Source organism: Amblyomma maculatum, chromosome 1, assembly GCF_055883805.1.
Source record: "Amblyomma maculatum isolate TAMU_Amacu chromosome 1, ASM5588380v1, whole genome shotgun sequence".
NCBI lineage: Eukaryota > Metazoa > Arthropoda > Arachnida > Ixodida > Ixodidae > Amblyomma > Amblyomma maculatum.
Genome location: NC_139344.1, coordinates 472,321,520 through 472,340,018, shown reverse-complemented (window position 1 = coordinate 472,340,018; position 18,499 = coordinate 472,321,520). Strand labels below are relative to the sequence as shown.

Sequence of the window (18,499 nt, the reverse complement as noted above, 5' to 3'; positions counted from 1 at the left end):
CAGCAAATCTATAAAAAGAAACTCCACACTATTTACATGCCTGTCTTGGTGCCATATGATATTCGTAACCTCAAACGGAGAATCAAAAACGTTAGAAAAAACTATGGAAAGCAAGATTTTGAATAACAGGTAATAGACATGCTAAATCGCTATGTTTCTATTTTGGATTTCTGTTTGCCGACAAAGGCGTTCAAAGGGCAACTGCGGGAAATTTTGTTTTCTGTTGAAAATGTACAGTAACGTTGATAAATCTATGTTTTCTTTATGCCAATATGTCTGTGTGACATGAGCAAATGTTCAATGTAAATAATGAAATCAAATTAAGCCGCCCCAGTCCATAGTGGTTGAAAGAATAGAGCCATGCTGTATGAATGTATGCGTGCATTTTTTGTTTTTATTTTTATTTTTTTCCTTGGCTTCTATGTTCATATTTATGTATTGTTCCAGCTTTCTGATGTACTGCTGTAGACTGCTTAGCTTGTTACGGGGGCAGAGACCTCGTCAGGCAATCATGCCTTTTGTCTCTGCCACCCGCAGGAAGGAGTGATGTCCTGCAAATAAAAAATGACTGACTGACTGACTGACTGAAAAACTTCTGACCACGTTAGTATCTGTTATCGCAAAAAAAGTTTTTACGATAGGCATTTGATGGCTGCATCGTCATCATACAGGGCTTACAGTGACACTGTACCGAAATATCTACATAACAGACCTCCATCTTTTGTCAAACACATGATGCAAAAGGTGTACACAGCTCTAGAATACACTGAAAGCAGCACAGGCGCGGCCGGAGAGTTCACTGTGCGATTGCAATCTTCCCCTGGCTGGCACACGGTAAACATGTCTCGACCAGAATGTACAGTACTCACGGATTGAAATAGGACACTCGGAGCGCGTGGCCGTCGCTGCATGCATGGCATTGTGGTAAACAACAGGCCGGTTTATTGGCGACCGGAAGGAGCAGTTCTGCTTTTTAGATGTTCTCCCCCTCGCGCTATACCACAACGCAGCACCTTGGTTCCATGAGCATCCACGGGCGGCGCTGCATGCAGCGACGGCCACGCGCTCCGAGTGTCCTATTTCAATCCGTGAGTACTGTACATGCATGGACTTCAAGGTGACCAAATTTCCCTGTAAGCACTTCTGTGCAGTCTTCCGGCTAACAGAAATTTCATTCAAACAATTACCTGAGGGCTATTAAACAGTTCCTACATCTCTGTAGCAGAAATACTCACTGCTTCGAAACCGGGCACCGAAGTAGACTATGAAGTGGATCCCTACCAAGAGAGTAACCAACAAGAGCACAATAGTCAGAATGAAGAGTCAGTGCTCCCGATAGCCTCATGCTCCTCCAATCAAATAAAACTTAAGCGAAAGAAAGCTCAAAGCCTTGCAGAAATGTCACCAGCTTTCTTTACTATTGTACCGTTTTTTTCGTTTTGGACGATGCTAATGAGAAGCTCGAGGCAACTTGTGCTACTTTGAGTGCATCAATTCTATCATCAAGTGGCGTACATATACGAAATTCTCCGACCAAAGGTTGTTCAAATCATAGGCCCCGTCCTCTGTAGAATAAAAATCTCAAAGGAGCAAGAATTGCAAGCGTGCTGAGGACTTACGCAAAACAATCAACGTTGACCCTTTTCTGTCAGCAAGCAAATGAATTTAAAAAAGCAATCAGAGGAAAATCATTACATTGGTCAGGAAGCAGTACTTATACGAGAGTCTCAACATTTCAAAATGGCCACCATGAGGAGACTACAATGAGATACCTGCTGCAGTATAGCCCTGGTTTCAAAGAATCTGCTTGTGATTTTAGCCGATACATGAAATTATCAGTTTTCATAAGCCACTGCTGAAACATTGGCTGGAAGCTGTTATACTGTTTTCCTGTAGATAAATGGACGAAGAACCCTAACTGCATGGCAGTCCAAAAATGCAGCCACCGACTGAAGAAACAACTCTGCGCTACCTAAATAAGGCTATGCTTCAAGGGAGCGAGATGAATTTCCTTTCTGATGGTTGGTTGATTTATTTATAGGGTTTAAGATCTCATAGGGACTCAGGCCAATGAGGAACACCGTAATGGAATGCTCCGGAAATTGTGGCCACCTGAGGTTCTACTGACATTGCGTGGTATGAATGAGCACTGAACAAGGATAAAGAGGGTGGAAGCCTCAGTTCGCAGGTCGAGCCAAAGTTTCGACAAGTGGACTTGTCTTCGTTCTAAAGAGAAGTCCACTTGTCGAAACGTTGGCTTGACCTGCGAACTGAGGCGTACCCCCTTTACCCATGTTCAGTGCTCCTTCATACCGTGTAAACCATCTTCGTCTCGTTCTACTTGACAATGCGTAGCACACGGACATCTTGCTTTTTACCTCCATCGAAAAGCTGTCGCTGCAGCTGGATTTGATTCGTCCTTTGGTTCTGCAGTCGAGCGCCCTAACCACTCAGCCACCGCAGCCGAGTGGTTATTATGTTCAGCAATCTGGTAACTGTGGGCATACGTACGCAGTACATTAATTTTGCATGCAAATTTCCTAACTTTTGTAATTCTCTTTCTTGTGTTCATGCTCTGATTTGAATTGCTGTCCATCGGAAAGTGGCCGCCGAGGCCGGGATTCGATCCGGCATCCTTGGGAATAGTAGTCGAGCGCCGTAACCACTGCGCCACCCGGTGCTAATGCTGTGAAACAAGTATGAGCGCCGTCGGGTTGTTCACAAGCACTGTTTCTTGCTTTACTCTTTGTCCTGTGTTTTTTGGTATGCTCTTTCAGGGTATAGATCCTGTCATGCAAACAAATTAGTCAAAATTTCAGTGCATAGGAGCACTCTAACCTTAGATTGCCCCCAATACACGCAAAAATCTGCTAGCCTAGGGAGCTTGTTCATGCAGTGCATGAAATTTGGTTACTCGCGTAAAACGATATAGTGAACACAGATTACAAATAAACGGCCTCCGTCGTCGCCTAATCAGAAGCGCTTTTCTTAAATGTCCAGCCCAGCCCAGTCCAAGGCAGTCAACAGAAACGCTATAGACCAGATCATCCATGCATATCCCGGAAGCGGCGAACAATTGTCATCGTCACTACAAAATAAATATGTAAACTCCAGCAAAGATGGAGATTTGTACCCGGACTACCCGGGACGCGACAACCCAAATCGTGACGAGCCTTTCTCGGACGCAGAGATCTGGGCCGCACTGTCTCTCTCAACTGAAGACAAAATCTGCGCCTGGACCAGATAAAATCAATAATAAGATGCTGCGGAACCTAGATCTAAAGTCGGTCACAGCGCTCACGGATTACTTGAATTAGTGTTGAGAGAGTGGTAGCATACCCTAATCTTGGAAGCACGCCAAGATGATTTTTATTCCAAAACCTTACAAGATGATAAACCTCGATAACCTAAGGCCAATCTCGGTTACCTCGTGCTTAGGTGAGCTAATGCAGCATGTTGTGCTTAATAGACTGCAGGACTACGCCGAAGAATACTCACTTCTACCACACACTATGGTGGGCTTCAGAAGGGGACTTTCTACACAGGATGTCATGCTTCAACTGTCACATGACATCAGTAACAGATCTAAAAAGGTAAATACGCAGGCTATCCTGGCTATCGACCTAAAGAAAGCATTTGACGTCTCCCATTATGCTATACTAGAGCACCTAAACGAAATTTACATCAAGGCCTTTCTGAGTGAGCGCTCGGTGGAACTGCACGTGGGCAATTTGAAATCCGACTCGATAAAGCTGGGAAACAGAGGCACCCCTCAGGGGCTTGCTCTCTCTCCGTTCCTCTTTAATCTGGCATTAATCAAGATCCCGGATAGATACCAGGAGTACAGTACAGCCTCTACGCGGACGATATTACGGTGTGGGCAACTAAGGGCTCTTATGGTGAAATCGAGGCTGCTCTTAAAGCAGCTGCAGACGTCATCGATGAAGAGGCCAGGAGAGCGGACCTAGAATGCTCCCCTGAAAAATCGGAGCTTATAGTGTTTCATAAAGGCAAATTAAATGCGCCCTTGACGACAGTCATTATACAGGGTGTGGAAGTAACAGAGGTTCAAGAGATCAAGATCCTAGGGCTCAGGCTACAAACAAACTCTGAAAACGCTCCAGCAATTAACAAACTGAAATGGGCGGTTCACCAAACAGCCAGATTAATACAAAGAATCACTAATAGAAAACGAGGCATGAAAGAACACGACCTCTTCAAACTAATAGATACCTTATCATAAGCAGGATTGCATGCTCCCTCCCGTATTTAAAACTCCAAAGAAACGAAGTTGAGAGAATCGACGCCATAATTAGAATAACTTACAAAACAGCAATGGGCCTGGTTCGCTCGACTCCCAACGAAGCGCTTCTCAAACTCGGGGTCCACAATACCTACGAGGAACTCAAAGGAGCACAACGAACTGCCCAAATAAGGCGCCTATCCAGCATGCCCACCACTTGGACAATACTTGAAAGATTAGGTATTAGGGCGAACCCATGCAAGACCTCCCTAAAACTATTCCATGCGATATCCGAAAGAGGATCACCATCAAACCTCTTCCTAGAAACATGAACCCCCACGCCCATCAAGGCCGAAGAAAAGCAAGAGCTAAGTGCCTGCACAAAACCCTGAGCCGGCTACAGAATGCCATCTACGTCGACGCCGCAGAAGACGCGGAAGACCCTAACAAATATTTGATATGTGAAGTCACATAGCCCAACACTAACCCAGCAAAACTCGTTATGGCGGAGACTGTTTCCACATCGAGACCCCTAGTGGCGGAGGAGGCCGCCATCCCTGCGGCCATTGCTTTTACTAATGCAGCAACCATAGTAAGCGACTCTAAACTGGCAATCAGTAAGTCTGCTAGGAATAGTCTCCAAACCGGCCTCACAAATACTCAGTGAAATGAGAGAATCTCCTCTCTCGAGAGATATCGAATTAAATGAACCCCAGCTCTTGCGGGGAATCCTGCAAATGAGGCTGCCCACCAATACGCTCGAGAATTAGCCGGCCGAGCGGTGGCGCAACATCAGGAACCGGAACCCTTCGGTGAGCCAGCCGTATCATACCACAAACTCACTGCATATTACAAAGCAATTAGAACACTCCCACCACCCCATAAAACACTGACCAGACAACAAGTAATATGGACACAGCTACAGACGGGGACCCTCCCCAATCCAAACTACATATCAGAATTCATAAATAAGGATATGAATCCCTTCTGCCGGTTTTGCGGGGAGAAAGACAACTTCTAGCATATGATCTGGGCGTGCAAAGCCCATAAACCTCCCTCAGAACTCTTGCCTGATCCCTCTAAAGAAGCTTGGGACAAGCTAAGGTCCAGCGATGATCCTGGCATTCAGTTCAAGAACGTCGAATGGGCCGGCATTGCCAAAAGTCTCCACGGCCTGCGGCACGCTAGCTGACGTCCCCTATTCCTTCCACTTATTGTGAATAAAGTTTTATCAGCCCTTAATGTCTCATTTTCCAGGTAAGGCATGGAACATAGCTGCGGATCGGCACTCTCGTATATAGCAATGTAATATATATATATATATTGTGAAGAGGAAGAAGTACACGAGGAACATTCTAGGCAGTGGCATCGTGATCGCTGTGCGTGTTGGACCAGACGGTGTTCGCTGTTGCTGTGCTCGCCGCTGATCTGCCAAGTCCTACTGATCGAGTCCTGCTGATCTGATCAATAAACCCCCATCTTACATTTGGTGGAGCTGTCGGTTAAGATCTATCCTCTCGCCCTGGAACTCCACAGCCGCACATTACCACCTCCTGTGATGCCTGAGGACGTTAACCACCAAGCCGTACAAGTTGGCTCGGCCATTATCTGCCCCGGCTCCCTCCGCCAGCGGGACCCCGCCATCTTCAGCGGCACTGACGCCCATGACGTCGAGGACAGGCTCACATCCTATGAGCGAGTGAGCGCTTATAACAAATGGGACGCGGAAACGAAGTTAAGCAACGTGATATTCTATCTTACCGGCGTAGCAAATCTACGATTTCGCAACCATGAAGCGGACATTCAATCATGGTCCGTGTTCAAAGCTAGCTTCGCTGAAGTTTTCGGCCGTCCGGCCGTGAGGAAACTCCGCGCTGAACAGCGCTTGCGTGCGCGGTCTCAGCAGGTTGGTGAGAATTTCACAAGTTATATCGAGGACGTCGTCGACTTGTGCAAGCGCGTGAACGCACAGATGTCAGAGGCCGACAAGATTAAGTACATTCTGCAAGGCATTGATGACGACGCCTTCCAGATGCTGAATGCTCGAGATATCCGCACCGTCGCAGAAGTAGTCACACTGTCAAAGTTATGATGAACTGCGCAAACACGCAAACAAAGGGCCATAACTCGCGCGAACACCATGCACTCTGCGTCGCTTGCTGGCCTGACAGATGCAGCTGAACATTCTGCGCTGTCATTTCTCCCCAGACCGCTCAGCCATGACCGACCGCCGTTCACCGTCGCCGAGACGCCGCTCTATCTCTCCGATGCGACGTCGACAGAACGCTTCATGTGAGGAAAATTAGAGGCCGCAGTTCTTGAGGCGAGAACTGCGACCCCGTCGAACTTTCAAAGTCCTCATCTATCGCCGGCCAACCTTATTGAAGTTTTCGTCGAAGGTGTTGCTGTCATGGCTCTAATTGACACTGGTGCTGCGATTTCAGTTATGGACGCAAAACTATGTAGCTCTAAAGTGAAGACGCCAATTTCGGGACTTTCGCTGCGAACGGCCAGCACTCAGCATATCAAGCCCTTAGCAGCGTGCACCGCTCGAGTAGTTATCCAAAATTGCCTTTATACCATTGAGTTCGTCGTGCTGCCAAGTTGCTCACACGTTGTTATTTTAGGCTGGGATTTCCTGTAGCGTCACGCTGCTATTATCGATTGTTCTCGAGCGGAAGTGGGATTTTCGACTTTGCCCGATGCCTTACCAGACGCTGATCCACGAAATTTCTGTGCTAAAGCCCTCGCCGCCGAAGATATTGACCTTCCTCCCTGCTCTTCTGTGCTTGTTCGTGTCGCTTGTGCCTCTGTTAGCGATGAGACCGTTCTCTTCACACCAGCCCATACTTTCTTGCGCCGCAAGTGTCTTCCATTGCCCTACGCTGTGCTCGCTATTTCCGCTGGCCTTTCCATGTTATGGGTCTCTAACCCATTTAGCTCCCCTACTGCTTTGCGCCATGGTGAATGCCTCGGCAGTATCCAGCCAATCGCTTCTCTTCTGATCTCTGAAGAACTTGACGACGCGTCGCACTCTGCCGTGACTGTGCTCAGCCCCCCTTCATCTGCGCCCGCTCCTCCCTCTACAGACTTGTTTCTCCGCTGCATCGACGCCGATCTTCCTCCAGCGCAGCGCACTCAGCTTTTGAACCTACTACATCAATTTCGCTCCTCCTTCAACTCTCATAAAAGTTGTTTGGGTCAAACTGCTACAGTCACTCACCGCATCGACACCGGCACCCACGCACCACTGCGACAGCGCCCCTATCGTGTGTCTACAACCGAACGCCAGGCTATCGAAGAGCAAGTCGACCTAATGATTTAGAATTGCATGATTCAGCCCTCAAGCAGCCTTTGGGCGTCACTTGGTGTCCTCGTAAAAACGAAAGATGGTTCTATCCGCTTCTGTGTCGATTATCGCCGCCTGAATAAGATTACGCGAAAGGACGTCTACCCACTCCCACGCATCGACGATGCTCTCGATTCTTTGCAAGGCGCCGAGCTCTTCTCTTCCCTAGATTTACGTTCCGGCTACTGGCAAGTTCCCCTGGAAGCGGCTGATCGCCCCAAAACTGCTTTTGTAACTCCCGACGGCTTGTACGAATTTACAGTTATGCCGTTTGGCCTTTGTAATGCTCCGGCAACATTTGAGCGGATGATGGACACTATTTTGCGTGGCCTGAAGTGGAAGACGTACCTTTGCTACCTCGACGACATTGTCGTCTTTTCTCCTGACTTTGACACACACCTCTACCGTCTGAAGCACGTTTTGACATGCGTATTTGATGCCGGACTGCAGCTGAATTTGAAAAAATGTCGTTTTGCCGCCCGCCAGCTCACCATTCTTGGTCACGTTGTCTCCAAAGAATGTGTATCTCCAGATCCTGCCAAACTTCGTGCTGTAGCAGCCTTTCCCAAACCGACCTCTACAGATTTTATCTGACAGATTTGATCTACGTAGCTTCCTCGGGCTGTGCTCTTACTTTCGCCGCTTTATTAGAAATTTTGCTTTCGCGGCTTCCTAACATTGTAATATATTGGTTTCTACTGGTCGATATTGTCTAATGAGCCTTGATGGCTGGCCAGCATTGCACATATGATGGCATAGGTTGGGCAATAATGTTTTGCCAATATGGCTGGCTTGTCAACATTGAATATATATTGGCATGCATTGGTCAATATTGTTCGATGGACTGGAATGGCTAGCCAGCGTTGCACCCTAATGACATAGGGTGGGCAGTAATGTTCTGCCAATATGGATGGCTTGTCAACATGGACTATATCTTGACATAGACTGGTCAATATTGTTCGACCAGATTTAGTGGCATCCCAATATTACATATATCGTGGTTTCTAGTAGTCAATATTGTCTAACGAGCTTTGATGGCTGGTCACCATTGCACATTTCAGGCTTCGGTTGCGATAAAAAACACTAGAAGCAGGTCTGACCGACACAGCCATTTTTCAGTATGACAGTGTTTTCGGGCTAATTTCGTCCCAACTAAATTTTTCACTGGCCCGGACATCAATTTACGTTCAACTGTAGAAGATATTCCCCAGGCAGCACAAAGCATTGGGCCAATGTTAGCTCGACGGCAAAGAGTGGCCCTACATTGGGCCTGCCTAACCAGCATGCTCCCAATATAGGACATGCCAGGCAGCACCGTGCCTAACAATGGCCCGGACTATCCAATGCTCTTCCAGTGCTGGCGCTGCCAATAGCCAACACTGAGATGTACAGTGAGTTCCCGATATTGGCGCTGCCATACATACAGAATGCCCATATTGGGCCGTGATTGCCGTTGTTCCCCCAATAATGGTCGCGCCGGGTTCAAAAACTGGCTATAATGGGCCAAGCTGTCCTGCGTTCATCCGTCGTTGGGTTTTCCGTTTTTTTAAAACTGGCTACAATGGACCAAGTTGTCCTGTGTTCTTCCGACATTGGACGTTCCGGTTACATGGCTACAATGGACAATGTTATCCTGTGTTCTTCCAGTATTGGATATTCAGTTTTTTAAAGCTGGCTACAATGGACCAAGTTGTCCTGTGTTCCGCCGTCGTTGGCCGTTCCTTTTTTAAAACTGGCTACAATGGACCATGTTGTCCTGTGTTTTTCCGGCGTTGCCCGTTCAGTTTTTAAAACTGCCGACAATGGACCAAGGTGTCCTGCGTACTTCCGACGTTGACCGTTCCGTTTTTCTAAACTGGCTGTAATGGACCAATTTGTCTTGTGTTTTTCCAATATTAGCTATCCCTTTATGAAAACTGCCCACGATGGACCACTTTATCCCCTGATCTCCTGATTGTCATTGCCATCCTAAAAACGCAGCTTTAATGGGCTGCCGAAGTGAATATTTTCTGTTGACCATTCAATCAAAACAAATTCTACATTTTTATGGTTGAATACACGTGCGCTGGACGCGAAACCGCGGCATTTCTTTACGACAACATTTCAGCCGATCGTTCGGACATCACAGAGTACCACGTACGGGACGACAATTACTATAACCCATTCAAGCACGTACCGCTGCAGCTGTCTGAATTCGTCTTTTCGGTGCACTCATATGCGGCGCACTTTTGGGGGTCAGCTATATATATTTGTTTATGGTTTTAGGCTATTGGCATGCATGCAGATTTCGTCGCAGGCACATACGGTTGTCGCACAATTATATATGATGATAGCACAACCGTGCGACCACATATGTATACCCCAGACCGGCTAGCACTCACGACCCAATATGCCTGTTTTGGACGCCGATTACATCCCTGCATCTACTTAACCTCTAGAACAAATCCAGTTGTCAGTGAGAACGCGCATACAAAACGAAATCGTGTCGCCTTAGCATGATCATGTGACATTAAATTAGTGATTAGAAGGTAACTTTTTCACTGCCGAGAAGGAAAACATTGCCTCAAGTTGAAGGAACAAGTAACCATTTTCTCAGCGATGTTTTTGTTCTAGTGCTTTTGTATTATCCATAAGGAACTACGCGCAGCATCGTCTGTTTACCTGGAGAAACATCGAATACGATGTGTGTACTTTCTAGACGCAATCACTGGAAAATGAAAAGCCGGAAGACTCGCGAGGTCACCATTTTAGTTTTGGGCCTTCACACGGTGGTAAAAAAATGACAGTAGAGATATTTAGCTTACCGGAGACGTATGACGTCTCCCGGAGACGTACAGACGTAGACGTATCGGACGCCTACTGCGCATGCGTGAAAACTGCCGATACGTACAGGCGCTGGAGACGTACTCCGGAGACGTATGCCGCGTGACGTCCAGCTTGCCGTAACCTCGTGAGATCTCACGAGATTTCAGCAGCCATGGAGCCAAGCCGCCAAGCTAAGCCAATCGCCGATGGGATGGTGCTACGAGTGCTTGTAGAGTGCTGCTGTGCGCAACGGGCCACATAGTTCTCCCGTTTTCACATTGGCGTCATCAAATGCTGTAACACGTTGCCTCGGCCGTGCCAAGAAAACAACATGCGCAAGCGTTTCAGTGCGGCGGACGACCAGCAAGTAGCTCGAGATCGCCACCATCCTGTACATACACTGTACAGCGCAGGGAGAAGGCGCCGTTGAAAAAAGTTGCAACGATTTCTAAGGATCCGCCGACGGCGAACGAGCGCTCGCTCCGCTGCGCAATGAAGGCGTTCGCAAAGGCCTTTGCAAGCCATCCAGCGTCAGAAAAAAAATGATTCTGGTAAGTCACTACCCACTACCTTCTCTGTTCAGACGATCGGACTGGACAGCGGACTGTCCAAGCGGAACAATTAGTTATCATATGTGACGAAAACGGCACTTTCGAGTAGCTCGGAATGGCAGTGACTCGGCGCCTGCCGATCGCGTGCGCTCGGAGTAGGAGTGGTGGTGGATGATGCTTTCCCACGATACATACGGCCCGCCCGTCTGAACACCGCCTAGTCGATTGCTGGGGAATAGCAGCGCAAAGTAAAAAGCCACTTACGTTGGGCGAATTAGATACATGATATTTCAGCATTTTTGCTAAGCATGACTCGAGTTGCATAATATAATACACGTCGTATAGCTGCTTTTGTTTACATGTGAATGTAAATGTGCACAGCCACCAGGAGCCACAATAAATGAAAATTGTTTGCAAGATGATTTACTTTATCTTCTCAGACAATTGTCTGGCACCATTAGCTAACAGCACATGCTGAATGCAGTGCCAAAGCCAAATATTGCAAGAGGTCATTTAATTTTTTTTTGCTCCAAGCTTATGAACTTGTGTCCCTGTGTCAGCACGTGAAATGAAGTATTTTATGCTGCTGGACAAAACATTCAGGCACTGGAAGTCTTATTAGCATTTACAAGTCGCAGAGGCTGAACTGGTTTGCTCATTGTGTTATAAAAACACCTGAAAATTAAAAAACGATCCTTGTTAAGGACCATTGCATTGAATGAAGGCAACAGTGTCTGCGTCGTGGCACTTTTCTAGTGTCCTGGCGCAACTTTCAGCTGCACAATTAGATCCTGTATTATGTTGGCAAGTTAATTACCAATCATCTGTGTCTCATATGGTTATTCCCTTTCAGATGAAAATCAGCCTGCAAGTGCCTGAATGACATGGTGCCCAGAGAGACTCATGATGATGAAAGCAATCATGACAACTCCCGGAATAGTAAGCGACAACACTTCTTATAATACTTTCTTCAATGTTCTTGTCGAACATGTTACAGCTATTTACAAAGCACTGCAATGTTCAGTCTTGATTCTCTTACTACAGTGTACAAAGTGTAGCCAGAGTGCTAAAGTAAGCTCGTGCATGTTGTTATGCACCGGAAAACAGCCCAAGATCTCATGGCTGCAGAAATAATTATTTCTTTCATTTGTTTGCTTGCTTCCATGGCACAGCCACAAGTCTGCACAGTGTGGAGCCGCTGCCGTCAACACCAAGCCTGCAGTCAGTGCCCTTGAGGGGTGAGGACATATTTACATTATTTTGAGCAGCACCAATTTGTAAAAAGTTTTATTTATCTCAATGCCTTAACAACTTACTATAGTTTAAAACTCAAGACTGCTTAGTACAACTGCACTAGAACCTAGTTGTTAGCTTTTGCATTCATGCCAAAACTATGCAAGGACCAGCAGCAGCAACAGTGCAATATACAAAATGCAATGGCCTATGAAAGCAGCGATAAATGAAATAAATGAGTACGAAAACAAATTATTCACAAATTTTCATGTTCATGGTGCACACTCACGATACCATCGCAAGACTTTGTGTATTGTTATGCTTGTCTCAGACTGTTTTGAACCTACACTCCATTTGGTGGCATGACTGAGTCTTCGGTTTGAGAGAAGAATGACGTTTCGAAGATGAGAGAACAAAAACAATGAAATTTGATTGCACTTCTGCACTTCAAAGGTCTTAACAGCAAAAGGTCAAAAGCAAGTTCATAGCAATGATAGACTATTGAGCCTCTCGCCCAGGGCCAGTATTGTTTTTTTTTTACTCCACAAGAAACCTTTAAACAATCAATCCAGCCCTCTCACAAAACTTTGACCAAAAAACACGGCACATCTCTTCGGGTCAATCAGCCAGTCAATCAAACAGTATTGGTAAGCAATGTTCCTGCAGTCATACCTTGGGAACAGGCGAGGATACATAGAAACTTCTTTTTTCACTTCGATAGCGTTGCAATAGTCGAACAAGGAGTCTGTCTGCTAGAAAAACACAGGGCATGTCTGATGTCACATACAGCGGATCAAAACAGCATCTGTAGAACTCAACTCCTAATGGATCAGTGTAATGGTTTTATGGCCATGTCCCTTCTACCAAACAGCCACCGTATCTTCCTGTGCGGTGTGGCCTCAGGCACCCCTCTCCAGAATGTATTCATCATCGGGCAAAGCGTGGGAAGTTCCCACATGCTTTTTCTTTTTGCGGCTTCACACTTTTGTGTGATGTTTGCCTGGACGCGTGATGCATTTCCAGCTCTTAGGTCACTGCAGCATACTGCTGTGCATGTACATAATCAACGCAAAAGCTCAGAAGTAATATTTTATAGAGGCATTTCTACCGCAATTACCCATTTGGTGAATTTTATTTATCCTCAAGAAAAGGATGGCAAAATTATATTATTGTTTACTCCACCCTCCACTGTGGTCTTAAGATTGATGTGAAAAAATGATTCAATTTGTTTTCAATGTGCATCAGAAGGAGCGTTCACTGACATAAAATAACATCAAATACCATGGAAAATCTTTTGCATATGCCAGCAACAGGCAAGTCCCAGTATAGATTGCTGTTGAACTTGACACTTAGTATTCTCTGCGAGCCTACAATTGTAATGTTCCGGCTCTCATTGCTGACAGCACGATTAAAATTGTTTTTTTTTCTGGGAAAATAATCAGCGTTGTCTTTGAACAATTTATATTAAGTTTGTTTGATTGAAACCACAACAATAATGTTAACAGGAAGGCTTTGCTTTGCTTTGTCAACGTGTCTGCATCTGTGCCCGTCATAATAGAACAGTCATCTGCATGTGGTGGTGGCAAAACTAATAAATATCCAACAGGTGCAAGATAGTTGTCAACTTATCCGCAAAGATGACGACCTGGAGTCCTTGGACATGGGCGATGTCAGCTAGTCGGATTAGACCTAGCAGAGTTTCAGGGCGTGGGCTCGACAGTAGTTTCCCAAAATTATTTTTTGTCTCTCGATTTATATTTTAGATTTCTGGACACGCCCATATCATATGTACCAGATCCACCCTATATATGTACGACAAATTTAATGGATATGTCGATGTGGGCAATGTCTTTGATGAACACTTTCAACAACAGTGGCCAAAGCAGGCTTCCTTGTGAAACACTGTTAGTGACTGTTAGATCGTTCAAATGGTGATTACTCAGGCATGCTATTTGTGTTTATTCTCCTCTCCTTCGGGGCAAGTGCCAAGGGGTATACTCTACAACCTGTGTGCAATTCTGTTCACAACTATATAATCACACCAGGTTGATTGCTACAATGAGAATTCACTGCCTTTTCTTTTCCTTTCTTTTTTTTTTCATGAAATTCTAGTTTAAGATTCGTAATTATCAAAATACCCAATTGCTTGTCCATGAACCTTTTGTACTTGCTATATACCATGGCCTATTCCCCGCCGTGGGTATGTGCCATTACCACTAAAGACAGTCATCAATGGGTCTGATACATAGGTCAGGGGTGGAAGCAGGCTCAAGCATTTTGGAGCAGCTTTGGGAGCAGCGAGACAAGAGTTTTGGAGCAGCTTTGGAGCAATGAGACAAGAGTTTTGGAGCATTTGAATTATGTTTTGGAGCAGGTTCCTAAGGTCAAATGCCTCTGATAATTGTAGTAATTGTTTTTCTCTTTCTGACAGAAAAAGATGAGCTCTTCCTTTTTATGCAAGTTCAATGCCTCTCCAACTTCGCACTCATTTCTGGCAAGACAACGGCCAACAACTTGGAACAGACTAGCAGCAAACAAAATGCTTGCTGGTGTGCTTTATAACTGAACACCTAGTGTGACCTTGTGACCTAACGCATATGCCTATTCTGACTTGACAGATTCAAATGTCAAGTTTACCACTTCAATGCACTCAAGCAATGCCACTAATTTGGAGCTCAGATTAATGGACATGACATTTCTGCTCTCTATCTTGTGCATATCCCTTTTTGATCCTATGCCTGTGCTGATAAATTCCTGAGCAGTGGTCAGTAGTGCCTTCAGGAAATGTAGATGGCACTGAAGGGTAGCCTTTTCATCCTTCAACATTTTGACTTCACTACCTCCTTCCAATAGTTTTATCATTCTTTGCTTGAGCAATGCTCGGGCTCATTTTTTAAATCTTGGCAATAGGCCCTGTATGGCTTTCCAACACTCTTGAGACGCTTCCTAGTGAGTGACATCTTTGGAGTACCAACCCATAACGATTCAAGTATGATTCTGTCTGCCGTAGGCCCGACAAGCTTGTTACTGAAAAAGAGGCTCGATAGGTGCCTGCTTGTTCTTAGACCACAACAATTAGAATAACTCTTGTGGTTTTTCCAGTCGGACAAGTTTCCTTCCGAACGACTCACGGTAGTTTGCGCCTATCTGCTTCGCTTGCTGCTCTTGCTTCTCCCTCCACCGGCGATTCAAAAGGCTGAGAGGAGGTGCTACGTCACATGCACAGTGCATTTTTTTTGCAACTATCTCCAATCGCCAGTGACTCATATTAAATTTACTTGCAAACAAATATTTATTATGCCACATGCTTCCTTCCCTTACAAAAATTTCGTTTGTATTAAGCCCAGTGCTAGATGCGTTATATCTTTGCCACTGGTGCAAAGACATTGTTTGCGTGTTGCACTAAATTTGATGGTAGAACATTAAAACAGCCAATTTGGAACAGTTTTGGAGCAATATTGCATTTTGGAGCAGGATAGAGCAGGAAAAGCAGTTTGGGAGCAGAATGGAGCAAATGGAGTGGCAATTGCACCCTTGATAGGTGCATTCACAAGAGGAGACTGCTGCACTTCTGTGCCATGATATAGGGGTATGCCATATGCCCAGACATTTCATCAATAATCATGTGCGTAGTTATTCACTGCAATACCAGCTGGCGAGCAATAATAAACAACCTCCAGCTTTCTCATAACAGCTTTAATTTTACAGTAATTTCTGTGAACACTGCACCTTTTCATTCCAGGAAGGTAGAAGAATACAACACGGATGTTTTATGCAGCACATGGTGACGAACACTGCCCCATGTGAAGATGGACATGTGGAGATCAGCTGGTGAAATCTTGGCAATCAGTTGACAAGATGCTGATTGCTCTGATGAAAGAATGAAAGTTATTTATGTTGGCACTATATCACATTGCAGATAGCACCAGTTTATTTTCTCCAAAACTCTCTCGACCATGTTCACTTTGCCAAATAAATCCCAAATACATTTTTGCAACACAAATGCTGTCGGTGTGTTTCTGTTCTTGCATTTTATGGTGCATAAGTGGCTAAAGCTACAGTTTCGCAAATACAGGTCCAAAATTATCTGCAAAGGGCATTACACTAATTTTAAATTGCATATTTTAAGAAATATTTGCATTGTGAGAATTGCAAACATATGCAATGACTCGAAAAAAAAATATGTGCACAACCTCTCTCAAGTGAGCCTCAGCTACAACGTTGAAAACACTGTTAGTGGCCGGTGGTCACCACTTCACCAAAAGAAATTCAAAATGTCCCGTCACATAGTGGTAATTGCTAAAAACATATCATAGATCAGTGTTTCTCAAATAAGGGCTCACGAAAGGATTTTCAGGGTCCACGAAACCCACAGCTCCAAAAAAAAGAAAGATATGCGTGATAGCTTTGGCCTGACTAGACACAGTTTTGCAGGGTTAAAATCTAGGAGATTCAAAGGCGACTTTAGTTTATGAAAAAAAAGAATGCGGAAACAGAGGGAGAGGGCATCTGCGGCATTCGTTGATGCCAACGTTGGTAAAACTCTAGCTCTGGCTGCACTACTGGATGGGGCTACAATGCAAAGCGTCTCGGGCATGATGACAACATGACAGCTCAATGAGAGTACAATCAATTCGGTAGTGTACAGAAAACTCTGAATAATGACTCTGGCAGTACATGCGATCAATAAATATATGAGCTGTGAATTAGCGGCATGAAGTGAAAAACCATAAAATGGCATCTTCACTTTTTGCATCTGGTAGCACAGGTTCTCACTGTAGCCGTCAGACGGCCTGATGAAGACAAGCTGTAGTGGTTCGCCGCCTCGTTCGTCAAAGCAGATGGCACTTCACACATGCAGACACTTTTATAACTCAGATGCGACCTTTCCTTAATCTAGACAATACACAAATGCACACACAACCGTTCAGGTGAAACACTAGAGACGGCCCACGCTGCACAACTCATGTACAGCGTTCAGACTGGTGGTCTAGTGCATATTTGCGGTCACAAGCATCTCGTGCCACTAACAACGAAGTCAGCGTTGGGAACAAGTGAAGCCGCTGGTCCGGAGCACAGCTGTCAGGTGTCCACCGGTAGACGGTCACGCAGTCAAAGGAGCATGGGAGACAATGCCGAACCAAAGTCATCGCGTCCTTTCAGTTCGCCAAGTAGCGAGATGGCAAACCGAAGCTGTCATATCGCTGCACACAACACTCGGGCAAAAACCCCTGCATTTGAACACAAACACTATCACACGCCACCCTAAATGCCACCACGCACACACCATGTCATGTTGAACACTGTGAGACGAGAACAACGAGAAAGTAGTCATGCACTGCTGCAATCAATCGAGATAAATATTGCTGCATCTCGCATAAAAAAAATTCATAAAGCTGCATCTCGGCATAACAGCGTCAACAAATGAACAGCATAAATCTTTGGGTAGCATTGTTGCATGCAGTGATGCTCATCTTGGAAATGGAGTAACTGTTCTAGAAAACACGGACAACAGAAACAGAAGTGGACATGGACGTACACAGGCTCACAACTGTATTTTACTAACCGAAAGAGGACATATATACAGCAAGCAAAAGTATAGCGTTGAGCATGCGGTTTTGTGCACTTTATATATGTCATCTTTACTTAGTAAAATCCAGTTGTGAGTCTGCAAGCCTCCTGTCCACTTGTTTCTGATGTCCAAGTTTCCTAGTGCACTTACCCTATTTACAAGATATGCACCACTGCATGCCGCAATTATTGCTGTAAGGAATACAGAGATGAATTCTGTGACTGTTGACAAATGCCTCAACTATGAAGGTCACTGCTTGCCATGCTTGTCCATATTTTACTGAGAAAGGCAGCCTAAAAAAAATGTTCCAAATTTTTTGACCGCAAGACGTAGGCCGACACTTATGTCTGAAGAGGCACAAGGTATTGACCAACTGAGGCAGACACAAGACAAAGTAGATAGACACATGACAGCTGTACAAAGATGTTCGGCAGTTCATTGCGCAACTTTATACATGCGCCCTACCTGTTACCATCTCAAAGTTTGGTTCTTGAAATAGTCAATAAAAGCAAAATCCCATGCTACGCTGCCAAACCCCTCTCTACAGCTTTCCTAACACTGCTAATTGCCTTGTTGAAGGCAACATGATGAGGTTGCAGTACGGCACCTCCAAACAGCTTGTAGAGTAGAGGCCATCGGGGGTAGGCTGCATCACTATAGATCACATATTTATGACCCATGGTCATCTTCTGCAGGTTCTCAAAGTGCACCGTCTCCTTGAGGATCCCTAAAAGATAGCAAGAATT

General features: G+C 45.4%; 1 long non-coding RNA gene across 1 annotated transcript; it reads left to right on the top strand.

Annotated features, from left to right (window-relative positions):
• The first annotated feature begins 11,802 nt into the window (after positions 1-11,802).
• Positions 11,803-16,189, top strand: LOC146209960 (uncharacterized). The gene is made up of 3 exons (XR_014703492.1): positions 11,803-11,887; positions 12,121-12,186; positions 15,924-16,189. It is a non-coding gene; the product is annotated as an uncharacterized LOC146209960 (long non-coding RNA).
• Positions 16,190-18,499: the final 2,310 nt, after the last annotated feature.